This window comes from Salmo salar, unplaced genomic scaffold (assembly GCF_965601325.2).
Source record: "Salmo salar unplaced genomic scaffold, fSalSal1 ptg000691l, whole genome shotgun sequence".
NCBI lineage: Eukaryota > Metazoa > Chordata > Actinopteri > Salmoniformes > Salmonidae > Salmo > Salmo salar.
The window spans coordinates 304,941-322,290 of record NW_027675466.1 but is presented as its reverse complement, the minus strand read 5'-3'; positions in this window follow the sequence as shown (position 1 = coordinate 322,290).

Genomic DNA, 17,350 nt, shown 5'->3' with positions numbered 1-17,350 from the left:
CTGAAGATGATAAATTCCACTTTCCCATTTTAAAACTGTTCATTAATTATAATCCACACAATAATTCAAATGTCCTGTTTCTGCAGGATTATTTTCCTGGTGTAGCAAACTGGCTCAAATTAAGATCCAACATCTGCAGAAATATACCCCTTTCTAATGTAGATGGCTCTATTGAGATTCACTTTTGACCATTTGACATCTTGTATTTACTGTTGTTTAGGCTGGTTGAATGAGTTGCCTGTGAAAGCTACTTCATCTGCAAGAAAACAGGCGGCTGCACCAGTGACTGTGAGAAGTTTTGTGATTTCCTCATATGAACGTGAAAGGAAGTGTGTTGTCTACGCAGTTACAAAAATGGCTGTTGAAACTGTGGCACATATTTCTCGGTAACATTGAATAAATGTGTTGGTATGTAGGAAAGACGGGCAGACTCTCGTACTGTTGGTCTAGACTACCTACAAACTATTATAAGGCTATGATCACTTATCATGCCGACAAACCTGATGTTCTCTGTGAACTGATCTGAACAGGTTTAGGCTGGTCATCTATGATATGTAGGTTATATACAGTACATTCTCTGTCCTGCTACTGGTAGGACTATAACATTATGTTGATCTGAACAGGTTTAGACTGGTCATCTATGATATGTAGGTTATATACAGTACATTCTCTGTCCTGCTACTGGTAGGACTATAACATTATGTTGATCTGAACAGGTTTAGACTGGTCATCTATGATATGTAGGTTATATACAGTACATTCTCTGTCCTGCTACTGGTAGGACTATAACATTATGTTGATCTGAACAGGTTTAGACTGGTCATCTATGATATGTAGGTTATATACAGTACATTCTCTGTCCTGCTACTGGTAGGACTATAACATTATGTTGATCTGAACAGGTTTAGACTGGTCATCTATGATATGTAGGTTATATACAGTACATTCTCTGTCCTGCTACTGGTAGGACTATAACATTATGTTGATCTGAACAGGTTTAGACTGGTCATCTATGATATGTAGGCTATAGCCGAGGTATAGACCTTGATCTGCATATCACTAACAAACTGCTATTATACATTATAACCTAGTCTACTTTAAATAATATAAAATCTCTCACTTGATGCAAAAAACCTTTCTGAATGGTTCAACAATTTCCTCCTTGGATCAATCATGCCCGTTTTAGCCCTTCTGTCTATATTCTCAGATATGTTTAGAAAAGAACAGATTGAAAGACAATAAATAGCCTACTGTTAGTGAATACAAATACATGTGAGACATGGCCTCGTGTTGCTGTACTGTCTATAACTACCTTAACAAACAGTGACTTATTATTATTATTGTTATTATTATTATTATTATTATTGTTATTGTTGTTGTTCTGTCTATAACTACCTTAACAAACAGTGACTTATTATTATTATTATTATTGTTATTGTTGCTGTACTGTCTATAACTACCTTAAAAACAGTGACTTATTATTATTATTATTATTATTATTATTGTTGCTGTTCTGTCTATAACTACCTTAACAAACAGTGACTTATTATTAATTATTATTATTATTATTATTATTATTGATGTTATTGTTGTTGTTCTGTCTATAACTACCTTAACAAACAGTGACTTATTATTATTATTATTATTATTATTATTATTATTGTTATTGTTCTATCTATAACTACCTTAACAAACAGTGACTTATTATTATTATTATTATTATTATTATTATTGTTGATGTTCTGTCTATGACTACCTTAACAAACAGTGACTTATTATTATTATTATTATTATTATTATTGTTGTTGTTCTGTCTATGACTACCTTAACAAACAGTGACTTATTATTATTATTATTGACAGTTACCATGGAGATGAAATGTCACAACAACATGTTCATGTGATGCTTTAAATCACCTGACTGTTTCTATGTCTGTTAGTAAATGTTTTATTTCTCTAAGAGATAATGAATACATGAGAACAATTGACAGTCAATAATTAGTTGTCACTGTGTTAACCACAACCAACATGCTGGATCTCTGTTTAGTTGTCACTGTGTTAACCACAACCAACATGCTGGATCTCTGTTTAGTTGTCACTGTGTTAACCACAACCAACATGCTGGATCTCTGTTTAGTTGTCACTGTGTTAACCACAACCAACATGCTGGATCTCTGTTTAGTTGTCACTGTGTTAACTACAACCAACACGCTGGATCTCTGTTTAGTTGTCACTGTGTTGACCACAACCAACATGCTGGATCTCTGTTTAGTTGTTACTGTGTTGACCACAACCAACATGCTGGATCTCTGTTTAGTTGTCACTGTGTTAACCACAACCAACATGCTGGATCTCTGTTTAGTTGTCACTGTGTTAACCACAACCAACATGCTGGATCTCTGTTTAGTTGTCACTGTTAACCACAACCAACATGCTGGATCTCTGTTTAGTTGTTACTGTGTTGACCACAACCAACATGTTGGATCTCTGTTTAGTTGTCACTGTGTTAACCACAATCAACCTGCTGGATCTCTGTTTAGTTGTCACTGTGTTAACCACAACCAACATGCTGGATCTCTGTTTAGTTGTCACTGTGTTAACTACAACCAACACGCTGGATCTCTGTTTAGTTGTTACTGTGTTAACCACAACCAACATGCTGGATCTCTGTTTAGTTGTCCCTGTGTTAACCACAACCAACATGCTGGATCTCTGTTTAGTTGTTACTGTGTTAACCACAACCAACATGCTGGATCTCTGTTTAGTTGTCCCTGTGTTAACCACAACCAACATGCTGGATCTCTGTTTAGTTGTCACTGTGTTGACCACAACCAACATGATGGATCTCTGTTTAGTTGTCACTGTGTTGACCACAATCAACATGCTGGATCTCTGTTTAGTTGTCACTGTGTTGACCACAACCAACATGCTGGATCTCTGTTTAGTTGTCACTGTGTTGACCACAATCAACATGCTGGATCTCTGTTTACAGGGGTCAGTGCTCTAAAATGAGTCTCTCTGGGGAGAGAGAGGAGGGGGGCCCTGCCTCTAAAATGAATCTCTCTGGGGGACATGACACCAAAGCTAAGAGGTGAGATAACAATTTTATGAATAATTTATTAAGTTTATTTCCTAAATAATTAGCTATCTTAAGGTGAATGCACTTACTGTACATCTCTCTGGATAAGAGCATCTGCTAAATCAGGGGTTCTCAATCCAGGGTCTGCGGAGGTACTGCAGGGGTTCTGCAGGAAGTGTGGGGAGTGGTGGTGTATCCAGGGAGAAAACTAAACTAATATTCTGAAATGTCATTGTGGTCTTATGTTCCCATCTATTGGAATTATTTAGCAACTGCAGTAGTGCTGAAAAAATGTGTTATTCCTTACTAAAGTAGTAATTACTGAGAATTACTAGTTAATTGTATCACTTACAATCATAAAATAACAACTTATACCATAACAAACAATTAAACTGACATAAACCAAAAACACTATATATGTAGTTATTTAGTTAATTACCAAATTGAGCCGGTCGGTCACATTTGAGAGTGAGGCAGATATATAGCATTTTGCATAAAAAAACATGATTTCTGTCTCTGAAATGAAACCATCAAGTGATAGATTTTAAACAAATCCTTGTCTGTGAGAGATGTAATAATTAATACATAATTTCTTTAAACAATAAAAGCTCATTTCTGTAAAGTGATATGTTGCGTTTTGGAACTCTTCTTATGTTTCCCATCTGAGATCAGAGTAGATGAGAGATGTAATGTTTGTCTCTGTTGTGTTGAAGTCCAATCAAGCAGGAGAGACCAGCCTCCCCTGTTCCCAGCTGTGTGTCCATGAAGAGTGACCTGTCTATGAATCTTCCTATATCCTTTAGAGAGGGAGACTTTTCTACTGAACAAAGGTAAGAAGAACTCATGGGTCATGGTCAGTGAGTTAAACAACACTGTCTCTAGTCATTTCTCCTCTCCCATTTTCACATTTATTTTTTCAATTTTCATAGTCTTTAAACAATATTAAACAAACACAACATTCCCTCCCTGTTTGTGTGTGTGTGTGTGTGTGTGTGTGTGTGTGTGTGTGTGTGTGTGTGTGTGTGTGTGTGTGTGTGTGTGCTCTCCCTGGATGAAGAGATATAATCTCTATCCTGATTGCCTAGTCACTTTTATCCCTACCTACATATACATATTACCTCAATTACCTAAACTACCTGGTACCCCTGCACATTGACTCAGTACTGGTACTCCTTATAGTCTCATTATTACCTCAACTACCTGGTACCCCTGCACATTGACTCAGTACTGGTACTCCTTATAGTCTCATTATTACCTCAACTACCTGGTACCCCTGCACATTGACTCAGTACTGGTACTCCTTATAGTCTCATTATTACCTCAACTACCTGGTACCCCTGCACATTGACTCAGTACTGGTACTCCTTATAGTCTCATTATTACCTCAACTACCTGGTACCCCTGCACATTGACTCAGTACTGGTACTCCTTATAGTCTCATTATTACCTCAACTACCTGGTACCCCTGCACATTGACTCAGTACTGGTACTCCGTATAGCCTGATCTCTGAGAGTGAGACAGAAATATACTATTACTGTGTTAAACCTAGCAGTACTACTGATTTCTCTGAGAGTGAGGCAGATATATATTATTACTGTGTTAAACCTAGCAGTACTACTGATTTCACTGAGAGGCAGATATATATTATTACTGTGTTAAACCTAGCAGTACTACTGATTTCTCTGAGAGGCAGATATATATTATTACTGTGTTAAACCTAGCAGTACTACTGATTTCCCTGAGAGTGAGGCAGATATATATTATTACTGTATTAAACCTAGCAGTACTACTGATTTCTCTGAGAGTGAGGCAGATATATATTATTACTGTATTAAACCTAGCAGTACTACTGATTTCTCTGAGAGTGAGGCAGATATATATTATTACTGTATTAAACCTAGCAGTACTACTGATTTCTCTTAGAGGCAGATATATATTATTACTGTGTTAAACCTAGCAGTACTACTGATTTCACTGAGAGGCAGATATATATTATTACTGTATTAAACCTAGCAGTACTACTGATTTCTCTGAGAGGCAGATAAATATTATTACTGTATTAAACCTAGCAGTACTACTGATTTCCCTGAGAGTGAGGCAGATATATATTATTACTGTATTAAACCTAGCAGTACTACTGATTTCTCTGAGAGGCAGATATGTATTATTACTGTGTTAAACCTAGCAGTACTACTGATTTCTCTGAGAGTGAGGCAGATATATAGCATTTAGCAAAAAAACATTATTTCTCTCTCTGAAATGAAACCATCAAGTGATAGATTTTAAAGAAATACATGTCTGTCACTGAACAACGCCATGCCATGATTAGATAGTGAAATAACACACCAATCTCTTCCATAATTTCTTTAAACCATAAAGGCAAATTTCCGAACATTTCTGTAAAGTGATATGTTGCATGTTGGAACTCTTCTTATGTTTCCCATCTGAGATCAGAGTAGATGAGAGATGTAATGTTTGTCTCTGTTGTGCTGAAGACCAATCAAGCCGGAGAGACCAGCCTCCCCTGTACCCAGCTGTGTGTCCATGAAGAGTGACCGGTCTATGGATCGTCCTATATCCTTTAGAGAGGGAGACTTTTCTACTGAACAAAGGTAAGAAGAACTCATGGGTCATGGTCAGTGAGTTAAACAACACTGTCTGTAGTCATTTCTCCTCTCCCATTTTCACATTTCTTTTGGTTGTTTTCATAATCCATAGGCTCATCCTTTAGTCCATTTTCATAGTCCTAAAACAATATTAAACAAACACAACGTTCCCTCCACGTGTGTGTGTGTGTGTGTGTGTGTGTGTGTGTGTGTGTGTGTGTGTGTGTGTGTGTGTGTGTGTGTGTGTGTGTGTGTGTGTGTGCACTCCCTGGATGAGGAGATATAATCTCTATCCTGATTGCCTAGTCACTTTTATCCCTACCTACATGTACATATTACCTCAATTACCTAAACTACCTGGTACCCCTGGACATTGACTCAGTACTGGTACTCCTTATAGTCTCATTATTACCTCAACTACCTGGTACCCCTGCACTTGACTCAGTACTGGTACTCCTTATAGTCTCATTATTACCTCAACTACCTGGTACCCCTGCACATTGACTCAGTACTGGTACTCCTTATAGTCTCATTATTACCTCAACTACCTGGTACCCCTGCACATTGACTCAGTACTGGTACTCCTTATAGTCTCATTATTACCTCAACTACCTGGCACCCCTGCATATTGACTCAGTACTGGTACTCCTTATATTCTCATTATTACCTCAACTACCTGGTACCCCTGCACATTGACTCAGTACTGGTACTCCTTATAGCTTCATTATTACCTCAACTACCTGGTACCCCTGCACATTGACTCAGTACTGGTACTCCTTATAGTCTCATTATTACCTCAACTACCTGGTACCCCTGCACATTGACTCAGTACTGGTACTCCTTATAGTCTCATTATTACCTCAACTACCTGGTACCCCTGCACATTGACTCGGTACTGGTACTCCTTATAGTCTCATTATTACCTCAACTACCTAGTACCCCTGCACATTGACTCGGTACTGGTACTCCTTATAGTCTCATTATTACCTCAACTACCTGGTACCCCTGCACATTGACTCGGTACTGGTACTCCGTATAGCCTGATCTCTGAGAGTGAGACAGAAATATACTCTTACTGTGTTAAACCTAGCAGTACTACTGATTTCTCTGAGAGGCAGATATATATTATTACTGTGTTAAACCTAGCAGTACTACTGATTTCTCTGAGAGTGAGACAGATATATATTATTACTGTGTTAAACCTAGCAGTACTACTGATTTCTCTGAGAGTGAGGCAGATATATATTATTACTGTATTAAACCTAGCAGTACTACTGATTTCTCTGAGAGTGAGACAGGTATATATTATTACTGTATTAAACCTAGCAGTACTACTGATTTCTCTGAGAGGCAGATATATATTATTACTGTGTTAAACCTAGCAGTACTACTGATTTCTCTGAGAGTGAGACAGATATATATTATTACTGTATTAAACCTAGCAGTACTACTGATTTCTCTGAGAGGCAGATATATATTATTACTGTATTAAACCTAGCAGTACTACTGATTTCTCTGAGAGGCAGATATATATTATTACTGTATTAAACCTAGCAGTACTACTGATTTCTCTGAGAATGAGGCAGATATATATTATTACTGTGTTAAACCTAGCAGTACTACTGATTTCTCTGAGAGGCAGATATATATTATTACTTTGTTAAACCTAGCAGTACTACTGATTTCTCTGAGAGACAGATATATATTATTACTGTATTAAACCTAGCAGTGCTACTGATTTCTCTGAGAGTGAGGCAGATATATATTATTACTGTGTTAAACCTAGCAGTTCTACTGATTTCTCTGAGAGGCAGATATATATTATTACTGTGTTAAACCTAGCAGTACTACTGATTTCTCTGAGAGGCAGATATATATTATTACTGTGTTAAACCTAGCAGTACTACTGATTTCTCTTAGAGGCAGATATATATTATTACTGTGTTAAACCTAGCAGTACTACTGATTTCTCTGAGAGGCAGATATATATTATTACTGTGTTAAACCTAGCAGTACTACTGATTTCTCTGAGAGGCAGATATATATTATTACTGTGTTAAACCTAGCAGTACTACTGATTTCTCTGAGAGGCAGATATATATTATTACTGTGTTAAACCTAGCAGTACTACTGATTTCTCTGAGAGGCAGATATATATTATTACTGTATTAAACCTAGCAGTACTACTGATTTCTCTGAGAGTGAGACAGATATATATTATTACTGTATTAAACCTAGCAGTACTACTGATTTCTCTGAGAGTGAGGCAGATATATATTATTACTGTATTAAACCTAGCAGTACTACTGATTTCTCTGAGAGGCAGATATATATTATTACTGTGTTAAACCTAGCAGTACTACTGATTTCTCTGAGAGGCAGATATATATTATTACTGTATTAAACCTAGCAGTACTACTGATTTCTCTGAGAGTGAGACAGATATATATTATTACTGTATTAAACCTAGCAGTACTGCTGATTTCACTGAGAGTCAGATATATATTATTACTGTGTTAAACCTAGCAGTACTACTGATTTCTCTGAGAGGCAGATATATATTATTACTGTGTTAAACCTAGCAGTACTACTGATTTCTCTGAGAGGCAGATATATATTATTACTGTGTTAAACCTAGCAGTACTACTGATTTCTCTGAGAGGCAGATATATATTATTACTGTGTTAAACCTAGCAGTACTACTGATTTCTCTGAGAGGCAGATATATATTATTACTGTATTAAACCTAGCAGTACTACTGATTTATCTGAGAGTTAGACAGATATATATTATTACTGTATTAAACCTAGCAGTACTACTGATTTCTCTGAGAGGCAGATATATATTATTACTGTGTTAAACCTAGCAGTACTACTGATTTCTCTGAGAGGCAGATATATATTATTACTGTATTAAACCTAGCAGTACTGCTGATTTCTCTGAGAGTGAGGCAGATATATATTATTACTGTATTAAACCTAGCAGTACTAATGATTTCTCTGAGAGTGAGACAGATATATATTATTACTGTATAAAACCTAGCAGTACTACTGATTTCTCTGAGAGTGAGGCAGATATATATTATTACTGTGTTAAACCTAGCAGTACTACTGATTTCTCTGAGAGTGAGGCAGATATATATTATTACTGTGTTAAACCTAGCAGTACTACTGATTTCTCTGAGAGGCAGATATATATTATTACTGTGTTAAACCTAGCAGTACTACTGATTTCTCTGAGAGTGAGGCAGATATATATTATTACTGTGTTAAACCTAGCAGTACTACTGATTTCTCTGAGAGTGAGGCAGATATATATTATTACTGTATTAAACCTAGCAGTACTACTGATTTCTCTGAGAGGCAGATATATATTATTACTGTGTTAAACCTAGCAGTACTACTGATTTCTCTGAGAGGCAGATATATATTATTACTGTGTTAAACCTAGCAGTACTACTGATTTCTCTGAGAGGCAGATATATATTATTACTTTGTTAAACCTAGCAGTACTACTGATTTCTCTGAGAGGCAGATATATATTATTACTGTGTTAAACCTAGCAGTACTACTGATTTCTCTGAGAGTGAGGCAGATATATATTATTACTGTGTTAAACCTAGCAGTACTACTGATTTCTCTGAGAGTGAGGCAGATATATATTATTACTGTGTTAAACCTAGCAGTACTACTGATTTCTCTGAGAGTGAGGCAGATATATATTATTACTGTATTAAACCTAGCAGTACTACTGATTTCTCTGAGAGGCAGATATATATTATTACTGTGTTAAACCTAGCAGTACTACTGATTTCTCTGAGAGGCAGATATATATTATTACTGTGTTAAACCTAGCAGTACTACTGATTTCTCTGAGAGGCAGATATATATTATTACTGTGTTAAACCTAGCAGTACTACTGATTTCTCTGAGAGGCAGATATATATTATTACTGTGTTAAACCTAGCAGTACTACTGATTTCTCTGAGAGTGAGGCAGATATATATTATTACTGTGTTAAACCTAGCAGTACTACTGATTTCTCTGAGAGGCAGATATATATTATTACTGTGTTAAACCTAGCAGTACTACTGATTTCTCTGAGAGTGAGGCAGATATATATTATTACTGTGTTAAACCTAGCAGTACTACTGATTTCTCTGAGAGGCAGATATATATTATTACTGTGTTAAACCTAGCAGTACTACTGATTTCTCTGAGAGTGAGGCAGATATATATTATTACTGTATTAAACCTAGCAGTACTACTGATTTCTCTGAGAGGCAGATATATATTATTACTGTGTTAAACCTAGCAGTACTACTGATTTCTCTGAGAGGCAGATATATATTATTACTGTGTTAAACCTAGCAGTACTACTGATTTCTCTGAGAGGCAGATATATATTATTACTGTGTTAAACCTAGCAGTACTACTGATTTCTCTGAGAGGCAGATATATATTATTACTGTGTTAAACCTAGCAGTACTACTGATTTCTCTGAGAGGCAGATATATATTATTACTGTGTTAAACCTAGCAGTACTACTGATTTCTCTGAGAGGCAGATATATATTATTACTGTATTAAACCTAGCAGTACTACTGATTTCTCTGAGAGTGAGACAGATATATATTATTACTGTATTAAACCTAGCAGTACTGCTGATTTCACTGAGAGTCAGATATATATTATTACTGTGTTAAACCTAGCAGTACTACTGATTTCTCTGAGAGGCAGATATATATTATTACTGTGTTAAACCTAGCAGTACTACTGATTTCTCTGAGAGGCAGATATATATTATTACTGTGTTAAACCTAGCAGTACTACTGATTTCTCTGAGAGGCAGATATATATTATTACTGTGTTAAACCTAGCAGTACTACTGATTTCTCTGAGAGGCAGATATATATTATTACTGTATTAAACCTAGCAGTACTACTGATTTATCTGAGAGTTAGACAGATATATATTATTACTGTATTAAACCTAGCAGTACTACTGATTTCTCTGAGAGGCAGATATATATTATTACTGTGTTAAACCTAGCAGTACTACTGATTTCTCTGAGAGGCAGATATATATTATTACTGTATTAAACCTAGCAGTACTGCTGATTTCTCTGAGAGTGAGGCAGATATATATATTATTACTGTATTAAACCTAGCAGTACTACTGATTTCTCTGAGAGTGAGACAGATATATATTATTACTGTATAAAACCTAGCAGTACTACTGATTTCTCTGAGAGTGAGGCAGATATATATTATTACTGTGTTAAACCTAGCAGTACTACTGATTTCTCTGAGAGTGAGGCAGATATATATTATTACTGTGTTAAACCTAGCAGTACTACTGATTTCTCTGAGAGGCAGATATATATTATTACTGTGTTAAACCTAGCAGTACTACTGATTTCTCTGAGAGTGAGGCAGATATATATTATTACTGTGTTAAACCTAGCAGTACTACTGATTTCTCTGAGAGTGAGGCAGATATATATTATTACTGTATTAAACCTAGCAGTACTACTGATTTCTCTGAGAGGCAGATATATATTATTACTGTGTTAAACCTAGCAGTACTACTGATTTCTCTGAGAGGCAGATATATATTATTACTGTGTTAAACCTAGCAGTACTACTGATTTCTCTGAGAGGCAGATATATATTATTACTGTGTTAAACCTAGCAGTACTACTGATTTCTCTGAGAGGCAGATATATATTATTACTGTGTTAAACCTAGCAGTACTACTGATTTCTCTGAGAGTGAGGCAGATATATATTATTACTGTGTTAAACCTAGCAGTACTACTGATTTCTCTGAGAGTGAGGCAGATATATATTATTACTGTGTTAAACCTAGCAGTACTACTGATTTCTCTGAGAGTGAGGCAGATATATATTATTACTGTATTAAACCTAGCAGTACTACTGATTTCTCTGAGAGGCAGATATATATTATTACTGTGTTAAACCTAGCAGTACTACTGATTTCTCTGAGAGGCAGATATATATTATTACTGTGTTAAACCTAGCAGTACTACTGATTTCTCTGAGAGGCAGATATATATTATTACTGTGTTAAACCTAGCAGTACTACTGATTTCTCTGAGAGGCAGATATATATTATTACTGTGTTAAACCTAGCAGTACTACTGATTTCTCTGAGAGGCAGATATATATTATTACTGTGTTAAACCTAGCAGTACTACTGATTTCTCTGAGAGGCAGATATATATTATTACTGTGTTAAACCTAGCAGTACTACTGATTTCTCTGAGAGGCAGATATATATTATTACTGTATTAAACCTAGCAGTACTACTGATTTCTCTGAGAGTGAGACAGATATATATTATTACTGTATTAAACCTAGCAGTACTACTGATTTCTCTGAGAGTGAGGCAGATATATATTATTACTGTATTAAACCTAGCAGTACTACTGATTTCTCTGAGAGGCAGATATATATTATTACTGTGTTAAACCTAGCAGTACTACTGATTTCTCTGAGAGGCAGATATATATTATTACTGTATTAAACCTAGCAGTACTACTGATTTCTCTGAGAGTGAGACAGATATATATTATTACTGTATTAAACCTAGCAGTACTGCTGATTTCACTGAGAGTCAGATATATATTATTACTGTGTTAAACCTAGCAGTACTACTGATTTCTCTGAGAGGCAGATATATATTATTACTGTGTTAAACCTAGCAGTACTACTGATTTCTCTGAGAGGCAGATATATATTATTACTGTGTTAAACCTAGCAGTACTACTGATTTCTCTGAGAGGCAGATATATATTATTACTGTGTTAAACCTAGCAGTACTACTGATTTCTCTGAGAGGCAGATATATATTATTACTGTATTAAACCTAGCAGTACTACTGATTTATCTGAGAGTTAGACAGATATATATTATTACTGTGTTAAACCTAGCAGTACTACTGATTTCTCTGAGAGGCAGATATATATTATTACTGTATTAAACCTAGCAGTACTGCTGATTTCTCTGAGAGTGAGGCAGATATATATTATTACTGTATTAAACCTAGCAGTACTACTGATTTCTCTGAGAGTGAGACAGATATATATTATTACTGTATAAAACCTAGCAGTACTACTGATTTCTCTGAGAGTGAGGCAGATATATATTATTACTGTGTTAAACCTAGCAGTACTACTGATTTCTCTGAGAGTGAGGCAGATATATATTATTACTGTGTTAAACCTAGCAGTACTACTGATTTCTCTGAGAGGCAGATATATATTATTACTGTGTTAAACCTAGCAGTACTACTGATTTCTCTGAGAGTGAGGCAGATATATATTATTACTGTGTTAAACCTAGCAGTACTACTGATTTCTCTGAGAGTGAGGCAGATATATATTATTACTGTATTAAACCTAGCAGTACTACTGATTTCTCTGAGAGGCAGATATATATTATTACTGTGTTAAACCTAGCAGTACTACTGATTTCTCTGAGAGGCAGATATATATTATTACTGTGTTAAACCTAGCAGTACTTCTGATTTCTCTGAGAGGCAGATATATATTATTACTGTGTTAAACCTAGCAGTACTACTGATTTCTCTGAGAGTGAGGCAGATATATATTATTACTGTGTTAAACCTAGCAGTACTACTGATTTCTCTGAGAGTGAGGCAGATATATATTATTACTGTGTTAAACCTAGCAGTACTACTGATTTCTCTGAGAGTGAGGCAGATATATATTATTACTGTGTTAAACCTAGCAGTACTACTGATTTCTCTGAGAGTGAGGCAGATATATATTATTACTGTATTAAACCTAGCAGTACTACTGATTTCTCTGAGAGGCAGATATATATTATTACTGTGTTAAACCTAGCAGTACTACTGATTTCTCTGAGAGGCAGATATATATTATTACTGTGTTAAACCTAGCAGTACTACTGATTTCTCTGAGAGGCAGATATATATTATTACTGTGTTAAACCTAGCAGTACTACTGATTTCTCTGAGAGTGAGGCAGATATATATTATTACTGTGTTAAACCTAGCAGTACTACTGATTTCTCTGAGAGTGAGGCAGATATATATTATTACTGTGTTAAACCTAGCAGTACTACTGATTTCTCTGAGAGTGAGGCAGATATATATTATTACTGTGTTAAACCTAGCAGTACTACTGATTTCTCTGAGAGTGAGGCAGATATATATTATTACTGTATTAAACCTAGCAGTACTACTGATTTCTCTGAGAGGCAGATATATATTATTACTGTGTTAAACCTAGCAGTACTACTGATTTCTCTGAGAGGCAGATATATATTATTACTGTGTTAAACCTAGCAGTACTACTGATTTCTCTGAGAGGCAGATATATATTATTACTGTGTTAAACCTAGCAGTACTACTGATTTCTCTGAGAGGCAGATATATATTATTACTGTGTTAAACCTAGCAGTACTACTGATTTCTCTGAGAGGCAGATATATATTATTACTGTGTTAAACATAGCAGTACTACTGATTTCTCTGAGAGTGAGGCAGATATATATTATTACTGTATATAACCTAGTAGTACTACTGATTTCTCTGAGAGTGAGGCAGATATATATTATTACTGTATTAAACCTAGCAGTACTACTGATTTCTCTGAGAGGCAGATATATATTATTACTGTGTTAAACCTAGCAGTAATACTGATTTCTCTGAGAGTGAGGCAGATATATATTATTACTGTGTTAAACCTAGCAGTACTACTGATTTCTCTGAGAGTGAGGCAGATATACGTAAAGCATTTTGAAAAAAAAAACATTTGACTCTGAAATGAAAACATCAAATGATACATTATAAACATATACATGTCGGTCATTGAATTAGGGAGTTAAAAAACACCTATCTCATTTATAATTTCTTTAAACAATAAAAGTTAACTTATGAACGTTTCTGAAAGTGATATATAGCGTTTTGTAATGTAAGTCTTCTTATGTTTCCCCATCTGAGATCAGAGTAGATGAGAGATGTAATGTTTGTCTCTGTTGTGTTGAAGACCAATCAAGCAGGAGAGACCTGCCTCCCCTGTTCCCAGCTGTGTGTCCATGAAGAGTGACCAGTCTATTGATCGTCCTATAGTGTTTAGAGAGGGAGACTTTTCTACTGAACAAAGGTAAGAAGAACTCATGGGTCATGGTCAGTGAGTTAAACAACACTGTCTCTAGTCATTTCTCCTCTCCCATTTTCACATTTCTTTTTGTTGTTTTCATAATCCACAGACTAATCCTTTAGTCCATTTTCATAGTCCTAAAACAATATTAAACAAACACAACGTTCCCTCCACGTGTGTGTGTGTGTGTGTGTGTGTGTGTGTGTGTGTGTGTGTGTGTGTGTGTGTGTGTGTGTGTGTGTGTGTGTGTGTGTGTGTGTGTGTGTGTGTGTGTGTGTGTCCAGAGGTCTTAACCTAGAAGGACTATAGTATGTTTAGTCCCAGAGGTCTTAACCTATAGAAGGACTATAGTATGTTTAGTCCCCAGAGATCTTAACCTACAGAAGGACTATAGTATGTTTAGTCCCAGAGGTCTTAACCTACAGAAGAACTATAGTATGTTTAGTCCCCAGAGATCTTAACCTACAGAAGGACTATAGTATGTTTAGTCCCAGAGGTCTTAACCTATAGAATGACTATAGTATGTTATAGATACTTCAGTCCCCAGAGGTCTTAACCTATAGAAGGGCTATAGTATGTTTAGTCCCAGAGGTCTTAACCTATAGAAGGACTATAGTATGTTTAGTCCCAGAGGTCTTAACCTATAGAAGGACTATAGTATGTTTAGTCCCCAGAGGTCTTAACCTATAGAAGGACTATAGTATGTTTAGTCCCAGAGGTCTTAACCTATAGTAGGACTATAGTATGTTTAGTCCCAGAGGTCTTAACCTACAGAAGGACTATAGTGTGTTTAGTCACAGAGGTCTTAACCTATAGAAGGACTATAGTATGTTTATGTTATAGACATACTATATGACCTGAGTGTGTTAACTCCTGAGAGTCTAGGGGGGAACCATAAACCTGCCTCTCCATCTCTCCCTGACCTGAGTGTTTTAACTCCTGAGAGTCTAGGGGGGAACCATAAACCTGCCTCTCCAACTCTCCCTGACCTGAGTGTGTTAACTCCTGAGAGTCTAGGGGGGGAACCATAAACCTGCCTCTCCAACTCTCCCTGACCTGAGTGTGTTAACTCCTGAGAGTCTAGGGGGAACCATAAACCTGCCTCTCCATCTCTCCCTGACCTGAGTGTGTTAACTCCTGAGAGTCTAGGGGGGAACCATAAACCTGCCTCTCCAACTCTCCCTGACCTGAGTGTTTTAACTCCTGAGAGTCTAGGGGGGAACCATAAACCTGCCTCTCCAACTCTCCCTGACCTGAGTGTGTTAACTCCTGAGAGTCTAGGGGGGAACCATAAACCTGCCTCTCCAACTCTCCCTGACCTGAGTGTGTTAACTCCTGAGAGTCTAGGGGGGGAACCATAAACCTGCCTCTCCATCTCTCCCTGACCTGAGTGTGTTAACTCCTGAGAGTCTAGGGGGGAACCATAAACCTGCCTCTCCAACTCTCCCTGACCTGAGTGTGTTAACTCCTGAGAGTCTAGGGGGGGAACCATAAACCTGCCTCTCCATCTCTCCCTGACCTGAGTGTTTTAACTCCTGAGAGTCTAGGGGGGTGAACCATAAACCTGCCTCTCCAACTCTCCCTGACCTGAGTGTGTTAACTCCTGAGAGTCTAGGGGGGGAACCATAAACCTGCCTCTCCATCTCTCCCTGACCTGAGTGTTTTTACTCCTGAGAGTCTAGGGGGGTGAACCATAAACCTGCCTCTCCATCTCTCCCTGACCTGAGTGTGTTAACTCCTGAGAGTCTAGGGGGGGAACCATAAACCTGCCTCTCCATCTCTCCCTGACCTGAGTGTTTTAACTCCTGAGAGTCTAGGGGGGGAACCATAAACCTGCCTCTCCATCTCTCCCTGACCTGAGTGTTTTAACTCCTGAGAGTCTAGGGGGGAACCATAAACCTGCCTCTCCAACTCTCCCTGACCTGAGTGTGTTAACTCCTGAGAGTCTAGGGGGGGAACCATAAACCTGCCTCTCCATCTCTCCCTGACCTGAGTGTTTTTACTCCTGAGAGTCTAGGGGGGTGAACCATAAACCTGCCTCTCCATCTCTCCCTGACCTGAGTGTGTTAACTCCTGAGAGTCTAGGGGGGAACCATAAACCTGCCTCTCCAACTCTCCCTGACCTGAGTGTGTTAACTCCTGAGAGTCTAGGGGGGGAACCATAAACCTGCCTCTCCAACTCTCCCTGACCTGAGTGTGTTAACTCCTGAGAGTCTAGGGGGGGAACCATAAACCTGCCTCTCCATCTCTCCCTGACCTGAGTGTTTTAACTCCTGAGAGTCTAGGGGAACCATAAACCTGCCTCTCCAACTCTCCCTGACCTGAGTGTGTTAACTCCTGAGAGTCTAGGGGGGGAACCATAAACCTGCCTCTCCATCTCTCCCTGACCTGAGTGTGTTAACTCCTGAGAGTCTAGGGGGGAACCATAAACCTGCCTCTCCATCTCTCCCTGACCTGAGTGTGTTAACTCCTGAGAGTCTAGGGGGGGAACCATAAA